Here is a 20,655-nt window from a genome sequence, read left to right as displayed (position 1 = left end):
GCAAAAATCTTAAACTATCCTGAAAGATGGGAAGTACAGCCTTAAAGAAACTAACTAAATAAATTGTGTAATGCTATTTGAAGTGGACTAGTCTTTTACTTGTTTCATAGTGAGATTGAAATTATGTTTGCAAAACATCCTGTAAAACAACTGCAGATAGGAAGTGGTGAATGTTTTCTTTTAAGATTTCTTTAAGCTATGAAGTTTTGAACAACAGAACTGAAAGAAGGTCTTTTTTTTTTTTTTTTTTTTTTTTTTTTTTTTTTTATAGATGTCATTGCAGCCTTCTACAACCTGGCCTTGAACACTTCCAGGGATGGGACATCCACAGCTTCTCTGTGCAGCCTGTTCCAGCACCTCACCACTCACATAGTAAAGAACTTACCCCTGACATCCAACCTAAATCTTCCCTTTTCCATTTTGATGTGAGATTGAATTTCCTTAATAATTTTAAATGGTAGGAGGATGTGACTGATGGACAATGAAGATGCCTGAATGCAGGGAACTGACAATCTGTTGAAGATGCTGAATTGCCCTCTGGAGGAAGAGTCTTTCTCATCCATAGAGATGTCTATACAATGCCTCTACTATATTATACATAATCAAAAAATACACCCTCTCAGAATAGGAGGGAGAGGTCCTTAATTTTTGCAAATGCTCACATCAACCTGATTGGAAAGAGTTTCTTTATGCATCAACATCATTGGTTGCATCCTGCTTGGCAGCAGGTTGAACTGCAGAAGAACATAATATAGGTGGTGCAGCCTATGTTACTGCAGGAAAGAAAAAAACCCATGTGTTTGAATGATATCAGCCTCCATTAATGGAAATTTCCCCATCTGAAGGTGGTCTCTCAACTATGCTTGCAGATAACAGTTTAATGCTTCACATTACTTCTTCACCATCATCGATGGTGAGGAACTCTACCAACAAGAACAGCCTTTCTGAGAGACACAGAAGTCAAATACTACCTCAGGAATTTTAGTTTCTTTCTTGCAGCTGCCAGACGCGTGGGTGTTTCGGTGTTATTTGTCATTTACTTATTTAATTATTAGTCATTTGTGCTATGAGCAGCAAGATAATATCCTGTAGCATTTTCAGTGGCAAGGCATGTTATGAAATAGTGATCAATACTAATGCATACTTACCTCAGGCCTTGGTTCATTGACCAGATGTTAGGGAAGCGTATACTCCAGGTCAGTTAACTAAATAGGCTGTTGTTTAGGGTGCGGCACTCTTGGGAGTATCTTGTGGTCCCTGAAAACTCCAAACACAATCCAGAGCAACTGCTTCTTACCTGAGCAGCAATGTTTAGTTTTCTGCACTGTCACTTTTGTTTTCCTCTTTCTGATGCCCAAAGTTTATTCCTCACAGGCTGTATTCAAACTTGAATGAAAGGAACGTGGCTCACAACCCCTGAATTTCTGGTGTATGGTTGCAAATGATTAAATATGTTGCAGAGGAGATTATTGGAACTTATAATGAAGAATATGAATTTATATAACCAGTTTTCTCATGGGAACAGTCAAAATTCTTTATAACAAAACTTGCTGTCACTTGATACGTCGCTTGCTCTCTACAGGAGTTGGCTTTTTTATATATACAAATGTAAGTGTAGTTTGAAGTTATTTAGAAAATGCTAAACTTTGAACTAACTGAAGATGCTAATAAAATCCTCCTACCATTGCAGGAGATGGAATAGAATGCAAGAACACTTTCACAAACACTTTACTTTTTACTGATTACTGATATATTCTGAGTCAGATGTTCTGGACAAACCTTATGAGGTGAGTTTAAAATACCTAGTTTTTTATGTGCACTAAGTACAAAACTTTTTTCTCAGTTTCTATCTTTAAATGTGAAATCAGTAAACTCGAAATCAGTATTTTGATGTGATATACATGGGGCTTTCTCTATGATGACTGTTAGCTCAATGGTACGAGTTAAGTGTCATCTCATCTTTTTTGTGTTATTTCTATATACAGAACACTGTCATAGGGTTCTGTCTAGTGAGGTGTTGCCTTGCATGTCATGGTGTTGTCTAATAATTTAAAATGAGATTCATGTGTTCTTCCTTTTCAGAAGGTCACATAGTGGGATTGTATACCTGTGACATATGGTAACAGCTAACTGTGATACCCAGTGTAAATGCGCACGAGGAAGTATAGATAATGTTTATGATATAAGCATAGCACACAGGGTCCTATTCAACACTGTCAAAAATGCCTGGCTAATGGTGGTGACTATGTTGGAAAATAGTGTTTTGTAGCTGCGGATTTGCTCTACTATGAAGTTTTATTGTGCTCTTTGTTGTAGTTTCCATGGAATTAAGTAGAAGGCATTACTTTCAGAGCAACTTAAATGCAGCCCAAATCAGTTCCTCAGTCCCGAGACTATTGCTGTACTCAGCGCACCCTAGGCAAGCCAGGTGGCTGGGCACCCATGGTTTAGTTCTTACTGACAGCTGGTTACCCAACTGTTCAGTTATTTCTGAAAAGTCATTTTATCGGTGCATTTTCTGATAGGACTCAAAGAGGCAGGAAGCAGCTTGTGTGACAGTTTAGCCTCAGGCTGTGATGAGTTTCACTCATCTGATGGAGGTTTGGGGACCGCAGAAGTATGCACAACTTTCTTCCCTGAGTTTAAAAGAGATCTAAGGCTTTAACTCACTCTAAATGAGCTCATTGGCAACATGCCCACAGTTGTTACTTTTCTCTAACTGGGAGCAGCTCCATTTCAGTGCTTACCATTTGGCTTTTGCCTGGTGTGGAGGAAGGGAGCTGCTGCCCCAGCAGACACTTCAGCTACTGATCCTAGCAGGTGAAATCACAGTTGAGAAGATAGGACCCCAGAGCTAGAAAAAGATCTCACATTTAATTAAAGGTTCAAGGTTGGGAATGCTAAGCTAAACAAGCAGTCTGAAGCTGAGTTTCTCTCCTGCAAACATCAAGTGCTTTGTTCTTGATAAGTTCTCATTTTCTTCTTGTCTCAGAAGTGTTCTTCTGTACTGATGTACAGGTTTCTAATGGTTATTATTAACAATGGGGTGTTTCAGGATACATTGCACTTGGGTCTGGTCATGATTTAAGAGCAGCAGAAATGGACGAGTAACAGATGATAATGACAGTTGTAAACAATTGTCTTTCCTACAGCCACTCGTGCTTGTGGATTGAGGGGAGAATGGTCTGTTTGTAGTCTTCAGCTTCTAAGCATGATTCATTGGCTTTCTCCAAAGTGTCTTTAAAGAAGAGAATAATTAGAACAGTATTTTTCAGTCCTCACTTTGTAAAGGAAGTTAATTTATATCCAGTTGAATGTGTGTTGATTAGATATGAATTTTAAAGTGTTATTAATATTTCAAGGAAATGATATTTCCACATATTGTATAGATTGCATTGACGCTGGTAAGAGTACTATAGGGAAACCTGGTGGAGCAGTTAAGATTAAGGAACACTGAAGGAACAGGTTGAGAAGAGCTTTCATCACATTCTTATTGCCTTCATATTTCTGGTGCCTGTGACTTATTTCTTACTGTTCATTTTATAGTCCAGGTACTTGCTACCCAGCTGAGTCCTACCCAGCTTTGTTCATTCATTTCCATGTCAGATTTTGATCACTCAAAGCTCCTTTCTTCACACTGCTCACTGTGCTGGTTTGGCACATGGAGCTCCCAGTCTCTGCCTTCTGGAGATCACACCTAGGGTGATGGGTGAGCTGATGCGTGGCAAACAGCATTTCTTGTTCAGCATGATGATAACGGGCTGGATGAAACAAGCAGTTAGAGTTGGTTGCACTTGTGGTGTGTAATGTCAATCTGTAATTAGTAACCATTTGCTTAATTAGTCCTTTGCTTTAATACACAAACTCATGTGAAAGTCCATCTATATTGATAATAACATCAATATAACTCATGTGAAAATGAACACTCCAGGACTTGATTCTTCTGGCTATACATTACAGCAGGAAAAGAAGTGTTTAAATGCCAAAGGTCCTAAAATAGGTCCCCAGGAGTTGCCTGCTTGATCAATGTCTCACCGGCTAGTAACACCCAGTCTCCTGGGAATGTGATGCATGAGGTGCTCAAATAGTTCTGTGTTCCCTCTGGATCTATTTCTATCAGATTCTGGTCATCTTCTTCTGTAAGAACTGAAAGTCTCAGGATTTTTTCCTTTTGTACCTCAATGCAGTGAAAAGAGAACTTTGAAGGGGAAGAAAACAGCAAAACCATGTTTGAACCATAGCTTATTTGCACTGAGGACGAGTCTACGCTTTAGAAGTTGAATTCTTACAATGACACTAAAGGTTTTAGATGACTGAGTACCTTGAGCTTTGTAGCTGAAATGCTAAGTCACAGCCTGAAGCAGTGATTGAGCACCAGGTGGGAAGGCAGGGCCAACACAGAAGAGGTCAGGTGTATGCAATGCACGTGAGTGACCGGAAGGAGTGGAGCCAGGATCCACCCCTTCCCAGCCAGCCCTCATTTAAGGGTTAGCAGTAGAGGTGAGGGTATCTTGCTGGAGATCCTTGTGTATCTGAGGCCTTCTGCAGGTAAGCAGATCTTATTATTTCTGTGTCTGTGGTTGTTGTATTTGAGTAAACTCTTGCTTGTCGTAGCCTTGGACTTAACTACTCTGCTGTTATTGTTGTACTTACCATTGGATTACAACATTACAAGCTTTCATTGTATTTGGTAGCTGTTGAGTAATTTCAGCAAGAATGCAGTGTCAGTGTTTGACCTTGTTAAATGATAGTAAGTTCTCACAGATATTCAACTGACTTAACCTCAAACTGTCAGTGGTTTAAGGGCTGGTTGGGCCTGGTTCCATGATGAGTGGGGCAAAATCCTCACCTCTGGAAAAGGGAAACAGGGGACCCCAAAATAATTAAAAACAGCAGCAATGATCTTAGGAGAAACAAACTAATGTACTAAATATGGTATTGGAATGTGAGATAACACACTATAATACAATATAATTAGAGTTGAAGCTAATAAATCAAGTATAATGAGAGAGTATCTGAAATCTGTAGGCCTTACAGTAATACTGAAGAGATACACACAAGTCAGGATGGGCAGCAGTGAGGAGAGATGATGGAGAAGAGTGACAAAGAGAAAAGCCTGATCAGGTGACCTCATCAGGAGTTTTATCTCCTCTCTGACTGCAAAGCCCCCCTGGGGAATGGAGTTCTCCTCCTCCAGACAGGTACCTGGGACTGGAGCATTAACACTTCAACTCTCAGTGCACTACGTAATGTTATGATGTGGAATACCAAGAACCATAAAACCATGATGCAAATTTACTATAAACATGTGTTACATACAGTACTGCTGTTGTAAAATGATGAAGGTTAAGAATAAATTGTCTTGTTTTGTCAGGTCTGTAAGACTACATATGTTGTGGCCTTGGATTATGGTTACTGTATAATTTCTCTAAAGGTTAGTAGCTTAAATTGGAATTGAATTGTGGTGTCCAGTTAATTCAGATGTGTTAGGATTGCCAACAGTGTTTATATTCTGCATTCACAACTCAAGAAGTGATACAGTGGTTGTTAAGTGTTTATTACAACTCAAAACTGACAAAATAAGCATGAAAAGCCAGGAACTAACAGCCTTCTCAGGTTCAGGCATCTGTGGGAATAGGCTTCTATCAGCCATTACCCCAGAACTTCCTCCTTGTAATAGATAAGAAATCTCTTTTCTGCCTCAGTGCAATTTGCCAGTGTACTGACTTTGCTTTTGTCTTTGTTTTTTCTCTTTAAAATGTTTGTTTATGGAGTGGCACAGCACATAAAACATCATTTAGGGGAAGTGGTAGTGAGCTTTCTGAAATCATTTCTTATTTCCTTTGAACCTGGAGGCCTACAGATTAGACGCAGGAGGGAGATCATGTCAGTGTACATCCCTAGATAGGTTTCAGGTAAAGTTAAGAATAGCATTCAGCGTTCACTCATAAGTGTGGTTTAAGAATATGGCCACGGTTTGGACACGCTTGTCTAAGGGTTATACCAATACTGTCAGCAGTAATAGCTAATCCCATCATGCATTTTCAGTTTGAGCTCTCATTTGCAAACAGATTAAGATATTATCTCATTATTTCAAGTATCTTGGTGTCTTTGTCAGTTTAATCCCCCTTGAAAGCTAAATATTGGCAATGATAATAACCCAATATCAAATAGCATCTTTTTTAATAGCTTGCTTGGAGTCGGGACTCTCCAGATATTATCCATTCATAGAGATACTGAGGAAAGGCGCTGTTTTTATGCAGATGTTTAACATTGTGGCCACCAAATTCAGCCTTCTGACCTTTATCCATTAAGGTTCAGTACTTGGCTATACCAGCATTTTAAGAAAACATCCTTTCTATTTCTTTGTTATCAATAAGGAAAAAATGAAACACCAAAAGCATTAGCAAGATTCGTTGGACTATTTCTCTCCAATATATTTAGGATGAATTTATTATAACCCATCAACTTCTACATAAGAAACTGGATTTTATGTTTAAGGGGTTTTATTGTTGAGGAAGCATTCGTTTGTGTGCTCCTTATTTTGAACACTCATTACAACAATGATTGCTTCCCTTGTGCTTTGACTTGAAGTGCTGAAGAAACTAGGAATGGGTAATTGCATCCACATCTTGAATCGCTTCTTTTTCCTGAAGCATTGACAGTTGTTCACTGCATTTGTTTTGCACAGGGGAGTGAAGTTGTGAGTTAAGGCAAACGTGCTAAATTCTATCTGCTTTAAAGCAGCAGAAGAGGGTAAAGACACCTGGAAGCTAGATGTTTTTCAGTCCTCGATTTAGGAATCTGTGTCTTCTATTAGATCTAGTCTTATATAATTTTATATAACTTAGTGTTTGAAGTCTTTTAAACTTTCTATCCTTCACGTGAAAGACTCTTACTGCAGAAGCATGTTAATAAACCAGCAGATATTTCATAAAGCTATTAAGAGCCCATTTAAAGTACTTAAGTGGAGTACTTCCTATGGCTGTCAACTCTGATCTTTCTTGGTCATCCTCTTCCCTATTTTCTCCACCTCTCACTGGCAAGGCTGAGTACTGTATGAGTGCATCACGTACACTGCATATAGTATGGAAAAGGCTAAATTTCTAATAGTGTTACTGATGAGTGTAAATATTATTGTTTTCAGTGTTCTCTCTTTGATACGTATTAGGAACTTAGACATGCAATTATGAATGTCCTGGGAGAGACAAACATACCACCAGATGATGAATGCTCTGCTGAACATCACGGGGTTTTCTTCCTGAAATGTTCTCCGTGGGGAATTAGTGTCTAAGACGAAAAGAATAGCAATAAACTGAGCCAAGACCAATAAATAGTTCTTTGTGAAACAAATGCTATTATTTTTTTCTGAAAATAAGAAGTTGTTTCAATGTAGACAGTTTTTTTTAAGGTTTAAAAAGAAAGGGGGGGGGGGGGGGGGAGTGGGGATAACAATGTGGTTGAACAAGAAGCTGCACGACTTTAAAACCTTGAGAGAAATCAGCAGCAATGTGCTTAGATACAGAGTTTGGGGGCTCAGAACGTACACTAGTGACCTGAAATCCCTGGACAAAACGTTGGAAATATTTACAGTGCTAAGGAGGAACTAGAAATCTCATTCTGTGACTCAAAGCACAGACCAATGGGAACTGGAATGGAGCTTATCAGAAGATAATTTTCAGCTGCTAATGTGATGGAACTGTGAAAAACACTAATGTGATTTTAGAGAATATTAGGCGAACTTTTTCTGTTGAAGTCAGGGGAGCATTAGTGCTGTAGCTTAAGGCTATTCAGCAGATGCTGATTTAAATACTGTGTTACAGCCTGGCTAAAATTTTTCTAAGATAAATGCCTGCAAACAAGCTACTGAAGTAAGGGAATAGAACAAATATACAATCCAAGAAGCTGATGGGCATGTCTTAATAAAAGATATTTCTTTGCAAGCCAAATAGAATATAGCTAGATCTTCCCTCTCCTTTTGTGAGGTAAGATGAGTGCCACAAGAGGAAATTGGTCGTCATGCCATATACCCTCACTTATATCATCAAGTAGTTGAAATGGAGGCAGGGGACAAGATATGTAGAGGAGGTAACAGGTTAACCTCTGGAGAAAAGGCAATATTTTCACAGAGTTGATGTAAGGATCTGGCAGCACTTGCACTCTAGTATTCTGATTCTTATGCTTTACAGTATTCAAGAAGGACTTGCCTTTTGATGCGTGATCGTTCAGGTTCTCAGTTATTTCTTCACAATGTCTTTGGTCTTTAAGGCCCATTCCAGTCCAAGCCATTCTTTGATTATGTGATTATGATTTTTTGTTTTCTCTGAGAACTTGGGATTGGATGGCTATTGCCAATCAGAGGCGGAGTGGGCTTAATAACTCAAATGTTTTGTACTGTCCTCGTTGGCCATCACCAACCTGTCAAACTCCAGTTTCCATTCCCTTGACTGCAAAGGTGAAGATGTAGCTCTGAAACAGACATTTCAACAGTAGTAATGATCCTCATTGGAGACAATGAAGCATCCAAGTCACTCCTTAAACTGAAAGTTGAATTCCTTGGACATTGGATAAAGTCCTTCTGTTTCAAGTCTGTGATTGCTTTGGAGGCTGGAGTCACTAAATGATAGTCAGCTAGGTCAGCCAAGCTTATACAGGATGCCATGGGCAATTTTCACTAAATGTGAGAATATTTAAAGTGTTAGACTGGACGTGTTTTAATATTTTTTTTCCCCAAAGCTCTTCAGTCCAGAATTCCTGAAAGCTTTTTCCTTTCTCGTGCTAATTAATGTAGGTGATACGTTTCACCTTCCCCCTCCTCATAGCTTTATAACTTTCACGTCTTCATTCCTTGTTTGTCTCAGTTGAGAAAAACATTCTGTTCCCCCCCACCCCCTTACACTGAAGACAGTTCACATAGTCTATTTGTAGGTGTCTTTCCACTTTCTGAAGTGCTTACCTTTGTCTTCTCATCTTCCATAGATGTTGGTGTCATATGTTATTGTTTTTCCTTTGTCAAAGATCTCAAATGTGCTGAAGTTCAGGTCTTACAGCTTGCTTGTATCCGAAGCATTTATTTACTTGTGAAATCAGATATTTTCTCTTTGGAGAGGAAAAAAAAGCATTATACTACAGGGAGCAATCGAAAGTTATTTCTTGAATAGAGCCCATCTTCAATCATTGCTCCATTTCTTCTTTTTAACGTTCCTTTCTACAGTATCAGCTGAACACAAATATTCTATTTGGTACATGAAAGCGGAGGAATCTGATTTTATCCTTCTTGCACCGTGGGATCTGTGGCTGCAGTCAAAGGCAAGCTCATCAAAACTAGAGGCCATAACATAAAGATGAAGAGAGGTGGTGGTTTTCTTCCTGGATTTCTGGAATCTGTATTTTCCTTGGGTGATATTGAGAATGCATTACTTTCATTCGGTCTTTACCTTCTGGACGGTTTTCTTTTTCAGGGTAAAATCCAGTGCTGGCGTTTTAGCTCTACTGTTCCCAAGCTCGCTTCCTACATCTGTGCATTGTCCTGCCCTGCTGGGATTATCTTCACAGGGGAAACGCTGCTCACAAAAGAGTGCCGCAGGCAGGTGACGCACATAGAAGGGCAGATCTGTAAGTGCTGCAATAGAGTAAGTTTCTAAAATGCTGTAAAACAGTCTGCTGTGATTTTTAGGGAACGTGCTTTGTACCTCATCAGGAATCTTTTCCTTAACAAAAGCACTTGGCCTCTCATTGTGACTAAGTTTCAAATTAGAGAACTTTAGCCAAAAGAAGCTGTAAGAACTGACCTTTTTGCTAGCAACAAACCACTAATTTTGTGGAAATATAGGAGTAGATGCTTACCCTTTTCTTCAGACAAGGTGTGGTATGTGTGAGTGGAATTAGAGAAAACACTACATTCCGTTACATAAGCAGTTGTTCAGTCCTCTTACTAAGGAAGAACCTGATGCTGGGGAAACTGCTGTATTATTTCTTTTGTACACTTCCATTTAGAGAAGGATTCTAGCTATTGAGGCATCTCGGATAATGAACTGAGAGAAAGGAGCAAAGAAAAGCCACAATTGCTGGCATTCCAATAGCTCTATGGATGCAATGGATATGGTGGCTGGTGCAGGAAATTGGTAAAGCTGCGATTCGTCCATGCTGGGACTTGTGAGAACGTCACTGAAATACCAGACCTGACTCTGACGCTGTTGGTATGTCCTCTGTAGAGGAGAAATGAAAAGCAAAGAGCTGATCCACAAAACCTCAGGGTTTTCATGCTCCCCAGAAAATTCTTACGTACATACTTCAGGCCTTGCTGTTACTGAATATCAGGCCAGATGGTGTATATATGTTCTATATGTATATCTATACATTCAATATATGTACACGGAAAGAAAAACAATCACGAAAGTTTTCTTGCAGAGTGAACTGCTTTTGCATAGTTTCCGTTTCCTTTCTGTTCAGCTTCAAGATTATCGTATCATGAAGCAAGTCCGACACCTAGTGGACGTGGAGTCAACCGTTGCTCTGTGGAACTGATTTTTGAGACCAGTTCAGTATATGCTTGTCTGTATTGGCCTTTATAAATAATGAATGAAATACAATAATAAGAACTATAATGACCAAGTATATTTCTATTAGAGACGACATTAGAGAAACAACGTTCTTGATACCCTACTTGATTATAAGGAAATGATTTCTGAATCTCAAGAAGGTTCCTTGTTACAGTCTCCAATAAAACTGAGGTGAAGGTTTTATATGGGGTTCTATTATTTGCTTCTTAATGAAAGAGATGGGCTTAACTTCAAAAGTAACTCTATTTTCCATGTGATTTGTAAATTTTGGGTTTTTTACAGTAGCATCTGAACAGGAATATTCACAGCTAGTTCAGGGCGCTCAGATCGTGGTCCAGCTTGCTTTCAACATCTCTGAAGAAAGATGTTGTAATGTTTCATAAGGTTAAAAAATCACATTGTTAGATGGTCAGGAGATGACTGGAAGATAAACTGTCTTCCTTTACTGGGTATGACTTTTTGTCCTTTTTTTTATTTACTTTCAAGCCTTAAATTTAGGCTGCAACCAACATGTTGGTAGATACAGCACTGTGTGTGTATATACGTATGTGTGTGTGTGTTGGCTAGATATACTAAGAAATTAGAGTGGTTTTAATTATCTTTAGATGATATGTTCCTGCAACTAGGAAGCATAAGGATTAAAAAGCCTTGACATTTTTGGACTGCAGATCATTAAGCGTGTCTGATGTTAATGGAATTTCCTAACTAATTTTCCTATAATAATTAGTGAAGATGTGACAGAGTGTGCTGTCTGGTTACTTAACTGCTTCATTTTCTCTATCCCGCTAAGAACAATTGTTGCTGTGTCCTGTTTTAGAATAGGACTTCACTGAATATTGCAGTAAATTCTAAGGTGAATTGAGTTGCTCTGGGATAGTCAATTCAGAATTAATTTTTTTCTTCCCAACAACCTTAAATAAGAAAATGAAACATAAAATCCAAAGCTTTTATGAGTTATTAGTTATGACTATGAAAGATTTTTTGCAAGATATTCTCTTGTGGTAATTTATTTACAGAATGTAGCCAGAATTACTTTGCTTCTCAACCAGCTCAAATACGGCAAAGCTCGTATAGTAAAATAATTAGATCTGAGTTGTGTCTGAATTAACTTAGGCAATCTGAGGTATTCCTGGGTTTGTATAATGTGGTCAACCACATCTGTGGAAATCTAAATGGATAACTCTTCAATTAATGTAAAATATATGATTAAAAATATACAGTGATAGCTGACACTTTTTTAGCTGTTGGAAAACAATTCTGATTCATTACAGCATAATGTTTTTTTGTTTTGTTTTTTTCTCTATTAGTTAAAATCACTTTTTCTTGTGCATTGCAAATCCAGTTCCTTCTGTTTGCTGAAGCATCTTTGGCGCAGGTTTTTATTCTTGCTCATGGAAATATGTGAATACGTTTGAAATGATCAGTGTTGCAGCATGGCCTAGGAAGGAGAGTCACAGAGCAGAGATTTTGAGTCAGCTGCTGTTACTGTAGTGTGCAAAGGTAAGGATACAGAAATTCAGTTTGGCCCTTGGTGTGATGGGTCATTATCTAATACCCCCACTAAAGGTGATAGGTATCCACAGTAGAAACAGGGTCTTTGTGTGCACTTACCTACTCAGTTTTGTGGGATTTTTTTTTGTCAAATGCATTGGAACTTAATGGTAAATGCATGTCTTGCTATTTCTCTTACCCTTCATTTTTTCTTTCCCGAAAACGTGGAGACAGATTCAATACTTTCCTTGCAGCCTACCAGAGCCTTCACCCTTGTGTCCATTGACCTTAATCAAGTTTCTGACCACATAACAAAGGCCTTGCAAGTGGCTGTTGAAGTAGGGTAGGCTTGCTGAAAAATGCAGTCAGCTATGCGAAAAGCAATTAGGAGATAAGGCTCTCAGCACTTGTATTTTCTTCCTTCTGATTGATGAATCTGTATTTGAATGAAGATAGCACGTGTCTAAGCAGATGCAACACAATAATCTGTAGACTCCCCCATATTATAAATTGTGGGCATTTTCACTCTGTAATATGAGAGCAGAGAACTCTGAACTCTGTTTAGCCTTTTTTGAGGAAGGTAATTATCTTGTTTCTCATTTAGAACAACTTATCTGTAGCTCAAATGGGCATAATGAGATTCAGAGAACCTTTTTTTTTTTTTTTTCTTTTTTTTTTTTGTATAGGAGGTGAACTTGCTTGCATACCCAGGAAAGATCACAAGTATCCAGGTAAGCACAGTATGAAGTTCTAAAGACTTAATCCATCATTAATAGCATACCTAAATTTTACATGTAAGGAACTATGGCTTAACACCTCCTGCTGGATTGGTGGGGAACAAATTAGGAATTAAAGGCTCTTAAAGTTAATCCAGAACTTAGCAGGTATGGATGTCTTCACTTATCCTTTCCATTTTTGTACCAGCCCCACAGAAATACTGTATTATTGTTGTCACTCCGAGACCAGACGTGCTTTTTGAAGAAGTTATCTACCGTAGAGAGGAGCTGCAATACTTAGTAATTTCTGCAGAATGGCCTCATAGAAATATGGTTCCCCAGTTAATAAAGGTAAAAGCATTACAGCTTGAAGAAATACATGTTACTGCTTTAGCACATGAAATTGCTTTTTTCCCCTCAGATTGCAAGCTTGGGAAAGCTGAGCTTAAGGCAATTTCTTCAATTGCACTTTGTTTATATTTTGGGTTATGCCGAGACAGACTTACAAAGTCAGCTGTGATAATGGAACTGGATAAACTTTATTCATATGAGAGTGAGATCAAAAAGGATCCGAAATCAGATGTTCATGAAGGCAAATTGAGCGAGTTCTGTGCTGATTATTGTGGGTTTCGGCATCACTGCTCCCATTCTGCATCTGGTAAGCTGCATTTACTCAATTCTTTTTATTTTCTTGTGTTCTGAGTCAAGAATAGGAATGATGAGAAACACAGGAGACTTTCCTGCCAAGTGTAGGTAATCCAAAGTCATTTTTACTGATGATGACCAATGCGGTATCACTCATGTTCTTAAAGCCTTCTAAAGTACTGAATGGTCATAGGCTTAGGAAATACTTTCTATGAATGACTGCTCTGATTTCTTGTGAGCCACATCACATTTTTTTACTTGAACAGCTCCCGAGGAGCAATCTGACTTTTACTGTGATTTCACATGTTTATGACCACTGAAAGAAGGACTGTGACTCAGCTGAAGTAGGGGACAATGTAAATAACTGACTTCTTCGATAAACTTTTTGACATCTGTGACAAACCTTTGGAATGGTTCTTAAACATTCAGTTCTCGCAAGTGAAGAACAGACAAATAGTTGGGAAGTAATGCTATCTATCCAACTGCATTTTGAAAGAGCAGATTATATCAAATTGAGGCTGTCAGAACTTTAAATAAGAGATGAAACTAGCAAAAAGGATCTGTCAGGAAGATTTAGCTCGGCTGTGTTCTTGCAGTGTATGCTTATGCTAAAATCTGCTATCAGCATTCTGACGTTACATACTGAATGAAGTACTGGAAAGCATAGTAGAAAGTATTGTAAGGTTAGTCATCAAAAGTTTGACTACTATGCATGAAAGAGAGAACAGTTAGTGAAAACTGAATTCTCTAGTGTTAGAATACTGATCTTTCTTGACTAAAGCATTCTGTACAGAAATATTTCTTAAGCTCTAAGAAAGACAACTCATAAGTCAACAAGACACTTGGTTAGAGATTGCCATTGTCAAGGATGACAACAGTGTATGTTAATTAAATCCTTATGGTTCTTGACAACTTTTGTTATTTTAAATGCTTTTGCATTTCTAGCCTAGATAAGGAACAAAGATTTGTGAAATGCCATTTAAGACTATGCCATATTTTAATGATTTTGCTGGCGAACTGCAGCATGTCTAGTTTGACACGCAAGGTAGTTATTTACATTATTTATGTTATAAGAAAAAAACACACCTACATTAAAAGACTCTTCTATAGCTTTGCATTTGGCTGCAAAAACTGCAGAACCAGGTATAATATACAGAAGCTGACAGATCAATAAGAGAGGGGAACTCAAATGGAAAACAGTTCAGAGCTGGTTGACTTATTACTTCTGCAAGCATACTCTGAAATAGCCAGGGCTTTGCATCAAACTGATTCCTAAAACTGTGCCTGGATATAATACTGATTAACTGAATAGAGAGCCTAGGATTTTTCATAAAATCACAGCATAAGATGATGATGAGGACACCTCTATTCCTTTGATTGCTTATTCATTCATTTTTAATAGCTATATTAGCAAAAATGTAAAATTAATGCAAGTTCAGTATTCTATATGGCAGGATGCCATCACTTTTATAGTGAAGATAAACTGCACTACAACTTATTAGATAGTCCAGATCTGTTTTATCCAGCATGAAGGATTCAGATGCACTTTTATTATCTCACAATAGTTTTTCTAGGATAATACATATAACTCAATTATATTTCCCTGTCTTGTAACCTCATTTGATGCTTTGCAGCATCCCGCCTTCTGGGGCTTTTTAGGTGGTGGATTCAAACTGCAGTGTTTTTTACATTTAAAATGCTTAAATGAAGATACTGGCAAACTTGTTTAACTTCTAATGTTTGGGATTTCCTGTTGTATCTCTGTTTTTCTCAGTTGCTATAAGTTATTGTTTTGCATCACTCATTTTTACTTAAATTCCAACTCAAGCTCAGGTGTGGTCCCATCAACACAAATCTCCCAAGGGAGCTGCTGCTGGCTGTCCTTACCCTTTTACCTAAGGTGCAGCTGAACTCACTGCCACTACTGTGTCCTACCACATCCCATGCTGAGCAGCTCTGGGCTTTGGCACTGAGCAGCGCATGCCTGTTCCTCAGGCTTGGGAGAGAGCTTCCAGGACACTGGCAATATTGTGGTTCTGTGATATCTGTTGTTGGTATTCCACATCAGAACATCATGCAGAACATTGGCAGTTAAGAAATTCATGTTCCTGTTACGGACTGACATCTAGGGATAACCCTGTGTCAGCTGAGAACTGACAAATCTCTTCTCCTTACCCCTGCAGCAAGATGCAGTCTATCAGCTGTGCTTTATCAACCTCGCTGTGCTGTTGTGTCATCGGAGAGCTATGGGGCCAAGGTCCATTTGAGAAAGTCGCAGCAGCATGGAGGACTGAAAAGAAACTGCACTGCCAGCTCTCATCTGTCTTGGTGTTCTTGAGAAGATGACATGCAGCTAAAACCCAGCCCAACCAGCATCCCCATGGGTACACACACACATCTACAGAGCAACCATGGACCTCCGGGAGTTCCATAAGGAACAGGAGGACTGAGACCAATGCTCACCAATTCCTATGATTTGCTAGTGACTTTGGCAGATGACACAGGCAAGATACTTCTCTCTGGATGCGGAAGGATCACTTCAGGGTATGACTGAGACCTTCTCCATTACACTGCATTTTTAGCTATGTCTGTGAAGCTCTTTAAGTGCGTGAAACACCATTTTTGCACAAAAAGTACACGCATACAAAGCTAAATTTTAAATGCTGTTTTAGTCCCTCCTGAGAAGGAAATGTGAACTCATTTTACCATGGTTTGTTTCTATTTTCAGGACAAATGACAACTCTGAGATATGAATGAAGCTCCAGCTGAGTTGCTTTGGGACATTTTTTCAAGTGTTTTCATGCAAAAATCAGCCACACAAACATGTTAGTCTGTTTATAATGGGCAGTGACTGAAAGGACACAAAAGCATTTTCCAGTTGTATGTTTCTTTTCTCCTTCGTGTGTGATGATGTCGAGTAATTTTGGGGGGATGACCTGCTGGAGAGAAGCTCTGCAGAGAGGGACATGGGTGGTCCTGGAGAACAGGTTGGGAATCAACCAGCAATGTGCCCTCATGGCCAAAAAGACAGTTGGCATTCTGGGGTGCATTAAAAAGAGCATGGCCAGCAGGTCAAGGGAGGCAATCCTCCCCCTCTACTGTGCCTTGGTAAGGCCTCATCTGGAGTCCTGTGTCCAGTTCTGGGCTCCCCAGTATGGAAAAGACAGGGATCTCTTGGAAAGAGTCCAGCGGAGGGCCACAAAGATGGTGAAGGGCCTGGAGCATCTCCCCTATGAAGAAAGGCTGAGTGAACTGGGTCTGTTTAGCAATAAAAACAAGTCAAGCAGGGTTCAACACTTAAAGCTTACACTGCAGGCATGTATTTGAATTTATGAGTCCCTGCACTGGAAGTAAAGAATTACAATATTTTCCTTGATGATTCCAACAAAAATGTGGAGGTACATTACAGAACCAAGCAGTAGAAGGAGACAATTTTCATCTTCTCCTCTAGGAAGATAGAAATGTGTCAGAAAGATGAAGGAATACAATCATTATCAAACCAAGCAAATAAACAAAGATGAGAAGATTGTTTTTCCTACTGTTAGTCCTATCACCCATTCTCTATTTTTCTCAGTTACATCTGATTCTTAAGTGTTTGTACTTAGTTCTAAACTCGTATCTCCGCCTCTTAAAAGAAATCTTAGGGAACTAGTTATTATCCTGTCAAGCAAGCTGACGGACAGTATTTTTTCCTCTCCATCCACCTTCTAAGAGCATTTTTCATCTCCTAGTTCTGAAGGCTGTATATCAGAGGATTCAGCATAGGAATAAACAGGGTGTAAAATACTGCAGAGATTTTCTCCTGTTCCTGTGAGTATCTTGAATAGGGCTAGACGTGGCTCAAACTCACGGGCCCATAGAAAAGTGTTACTACTGTCAGATGGGAGGCACGGGTGGAGAAAGCTTTGTACCTGTTTGCAGAGCCCATGCTCAAAACAGAGGAGAGGATGGATAGGCAGGAGATGATGATGAAGAGAAGTGTTGACATAGCTATGATCCCTGAGAAGGTTACAAGCACCGGCTCATTGAGATGGCTGTCAGAGCAGCTGAGTTGTAGCGGTGGGTTTGTGTCATAGAAAAAGTGATTGATGGTATTAGGGCCACAGAAGGACATTTTCAGTAAGCCACAAGAATGTACCAATGAGTTACAGAGTCCCCCTAAATGTGACCCAACTACCAGGCAAACACAGACTCTCCTGGCCATAAAAGTGGTATAAAGCAGTATATATATATATATATATATATATATATATATATATATATATATATCAACATAGCAGTTGTAAGCCATTGCAGCCAGCAGAAATCCTTCCGTAGTCAAAAACACAGCAAATGAAAAATGCTGGGCAAGGCATCCTGAGTAAGAAATAGTTTTATTCTCCACTAAGAAGTTTACTAGCATCCTTGGAATAAAAACAGAAAAATAACAGAGATCCACAATGGACAATTTATTGAGGAAGAAATACATGGGTGTTTGCAGCTGGAAGTCAATCATAATCAAGGTGATCGTGCTGAGGTTGCCTAGCAGGGTGATGACATAGATCAGCAGAATCATCGCGAAGAGAGGAGGCTGTAGTTCTGGGTGATCCGTCAGTCCCGAGAGGATGAAGTAAGGATGAAGGAGGAGCAAGAAGCACAGAAGCTGAGATTGTGTACCTGGATCTTGCTTTCCTTTTGTCCAGCTGTGATTCCTTAGAACATTCTTTAAACTGCTGATAATATTTTCACCAATCAGACCTTGTTCAAGGAGGATGATAACAGTGTGGTGCCCAGTGATCTTTCTTTGGGGGACAGCAGTGTGCATTTGCAGCAACACAGTTCCTAATTAATATCTTGTCTCTAACATGCAGATATCAACGGTGGCCTCAGAAACATGTGTGTTAAATGCTGAATGAGTTCTGTAATTGCCTTTATCTTTTCAGCTAAGCATTTCTTGTTATCTATTCACCAGGAAAGAATTAAACTCACCAGAGTATATTTTGTCTAGAAGGGAAGCATCTAAGCTAAACCAGTAGCTGTCTGTTTGGCCTGTGAAAGATCCATTCCTTCTCACTCACTAGGAGAGGCAGGCAGACTACCAAACTATTTAAAATATTAACACAGACTGTGGGAGATGGCAGGTTTGGGTCTCTTTTGTGACTAAACTGATGCAAATCCAAAGCTGCTTTGTAGAGGAGGGCACATGATGGGATGGTCATTCATCTTGTGAACCCATATTTTGTTCAGAAGCTACACACACAAAATACATAAATAACATACATTTTTAGATATCTGGGTCTGTTGTTAGATCAGAGTAGACTTTCTCAGGCAATCAGAAATTATCATTTCCATGTCTCAGTGTAAACCAGACTTCCAAGTCAGCAAGGGTGCTCTTGCAACCCACGCGTGATTAAACGTCGATGGAGGCAACTACTCATCCTATTTATTTCACTCCTTGTCATGAAGGCAGTGTGCAGGCTGGAAGCCTACCAGTGAGTTGAACTGCCTTGTGGAGAGTCAAGTCTTCTTCCATTAACAAAAAAGCAGCCGAGATGTTTAGCTTGAATGTGATTAGTGGAGAATTCTGAAGCTCAGTGAAATCTCTGGCACAGAGGCTATTCCTATGTTTGTGTAGGACATTTACTCTTAATGGTTTTAGCTAACCTGACCATCTTGCTGACATGAAAACTCACAATTTAGAAAATCAAACAAGAAATAATGTTTTGAGGTCTCTGGGTGTGAAATACAAAGAACAGTATTGTTTTAGCCAGTCTTTCTGCATTCTTTAGAGGAAGCTGTTAGGTTGCACTTGTCAAACACTCAGAGCAGGGGACCTGTCAAAGTCTGTATGACAAGTCAATGCTAGAACTGTCAAGGACATACCTGGATTGTAAGGCTCAGCCACACTTCTTTTGCCAATCCTGAACTTCCAGATACTCCAGCACTGCAGAAGTATGGATCTCCCTCTAAAAGATGCCATTGCAAGCTATGTCTGCCCATAAAGAGGTGCCTTCTAGCTTTCAGCTGGGTACTCCAGACTCCTTCACAATTTTTTTTCTGAGTGAGATTTGTGCTCTATAGTTTCTCCTTAGAGAACACGTGCGACCAAAGGAAATGTCAGGACCTGATACTGCAAACATTTGCTCCTTGGACTTTTAGGAACTCAACAAACAACCGAGTCTTCTTTGGCTAATATTTTTCAGATAGACCACAAAGGACATAATTACAGTGTCCTCATGGGAGTCCTCTAATAATAGGCAGACCGAGATCTCATCTCCCACAGCTGCTCACAGTCCACTGCAGCCCTATTTATGGCAAATTGTGTTTGCTTTACTAAGACAAAGGAATGGGGAAGGATGCCTTAAGAATACTGTATGTCTCTGTGACTCAGGAAAATTAGTGTATCCCACAAAATCACATATGTTTAGAAATTTGGCCTGTTGGGGTTACTGCTGGGGTTAAATCAGCCAAGAATTCTGGAGTTTGACCTCTGGTAACCCCAACAGGCAAAATCTGACCTCGCATGACCCCAAAGGGTTAATTGGGTGACCTCGTGTGACCTCTAGCCAGTTGGCCTGTTGCAGTTCTAGAGGTCAAACTAAGGGATTTTTGGCTGCCTGGGGTCACAGGAGGTCACCCAATTAGCCCTTTGGGGTCACGTGAGGTCAAATTCGGCCCCTTAGGGTTACTATAAGTCAAACTTCAAAATTTTTGGCTGCTTGGGGTTACTAGAGGTCACCCAATTAGCCCTTTGGGGTCACGTGAGTTCAAATTTGGCCTCTTGGGGTTACTAGAGGTCAAACTTCAAAATTTTTGGCTGCTTGGGGTTACTAGAGGTCACCCAATTAGCCCTTTGGGGTCACGTGAGTTCAAATTTGGCCCCTTTGGGGTTACTAGAGGTCAAACTTCAAAATTTTTGGCTGCTTGGTGTTACTAGAGGTCACCCAATTAGCCCTTTGGGGTCACGTGAGTTCAAATTTGGCCCCTTTGGGGTTACTAGAGGTCAAACTTCAAAATTTTTGGCTGCTTGGGGTTACTAGAGGTCACCCAATTAGCCCTTTGGGGTCACGTGAGTTCAAATTTGGCCCCTTTGGGGTTACTAGAGGTCAAACTTCAAAATTTTTGGCTGCTTGGGGTTACTAGAGGTCACCCAATTAGCCCTTTGGGGTCACGTGAGTTCAAATTTGGCCCGCTTGGGGTTACTAGAGGTCAAACTTCAAAATTTTTGCCTGCTTGGGGTTACTAGAGGTCACCCAATTAGC

General features: G+C 39.6%; 1 long non-coding RNA gene and 1 pseudogene across 1 annotated transcript; one reads left to right on the top strand and one right to left on the bottom strand.

Annotated features, from left to right (window-relative positions):
• Nucleotides 1-9,392: 9,392 nt before the first annotated feature.
• Nucleotides 9,393-13,114, top strand: LOC107314562 (uncharacterized). Its single transcript, XR_014947021.1, has 4 exons — nt 9,393-9,615; nt 11,905-12,062; nt 12,740-12,784; nt 12,978-13,114. It is a non-coding gene; the product is annotated as an uncharacterized LOC107314562 (long non-coding RNA).
• Nucleotides 13,115-17,095: 3,981 nt separating this feature from the next.
• LOC146760680 (olfactory receptor 5J3-like) lies at nt 17,096-18,218 on the bottom strand (annotated as a pseudogene).
• Between the last annotated feature and the right edge of the window lie 2,437 nt (nt 18,219-20,655).

Source organism: Coturnix japonica, chromosome 5 (assembly GCF_054131305.1).
Source record: "Coturnix japonica strain WE chromosome 5, WE-NBRP24, whole genome shotgun sequence".
Classification (NCBI taxonomy): domain Eukaryota; kingdom Metazoa; phylum Chordata; class Aves; order Galliformes; family Phasianidae; genus Coturnix; species Coturnix japonica.
The sequence above is the reverse complement of the archived record's forward strand: the minus strand, read 5'-3'. Positions and strand labels throughout refer to the sequence as shown.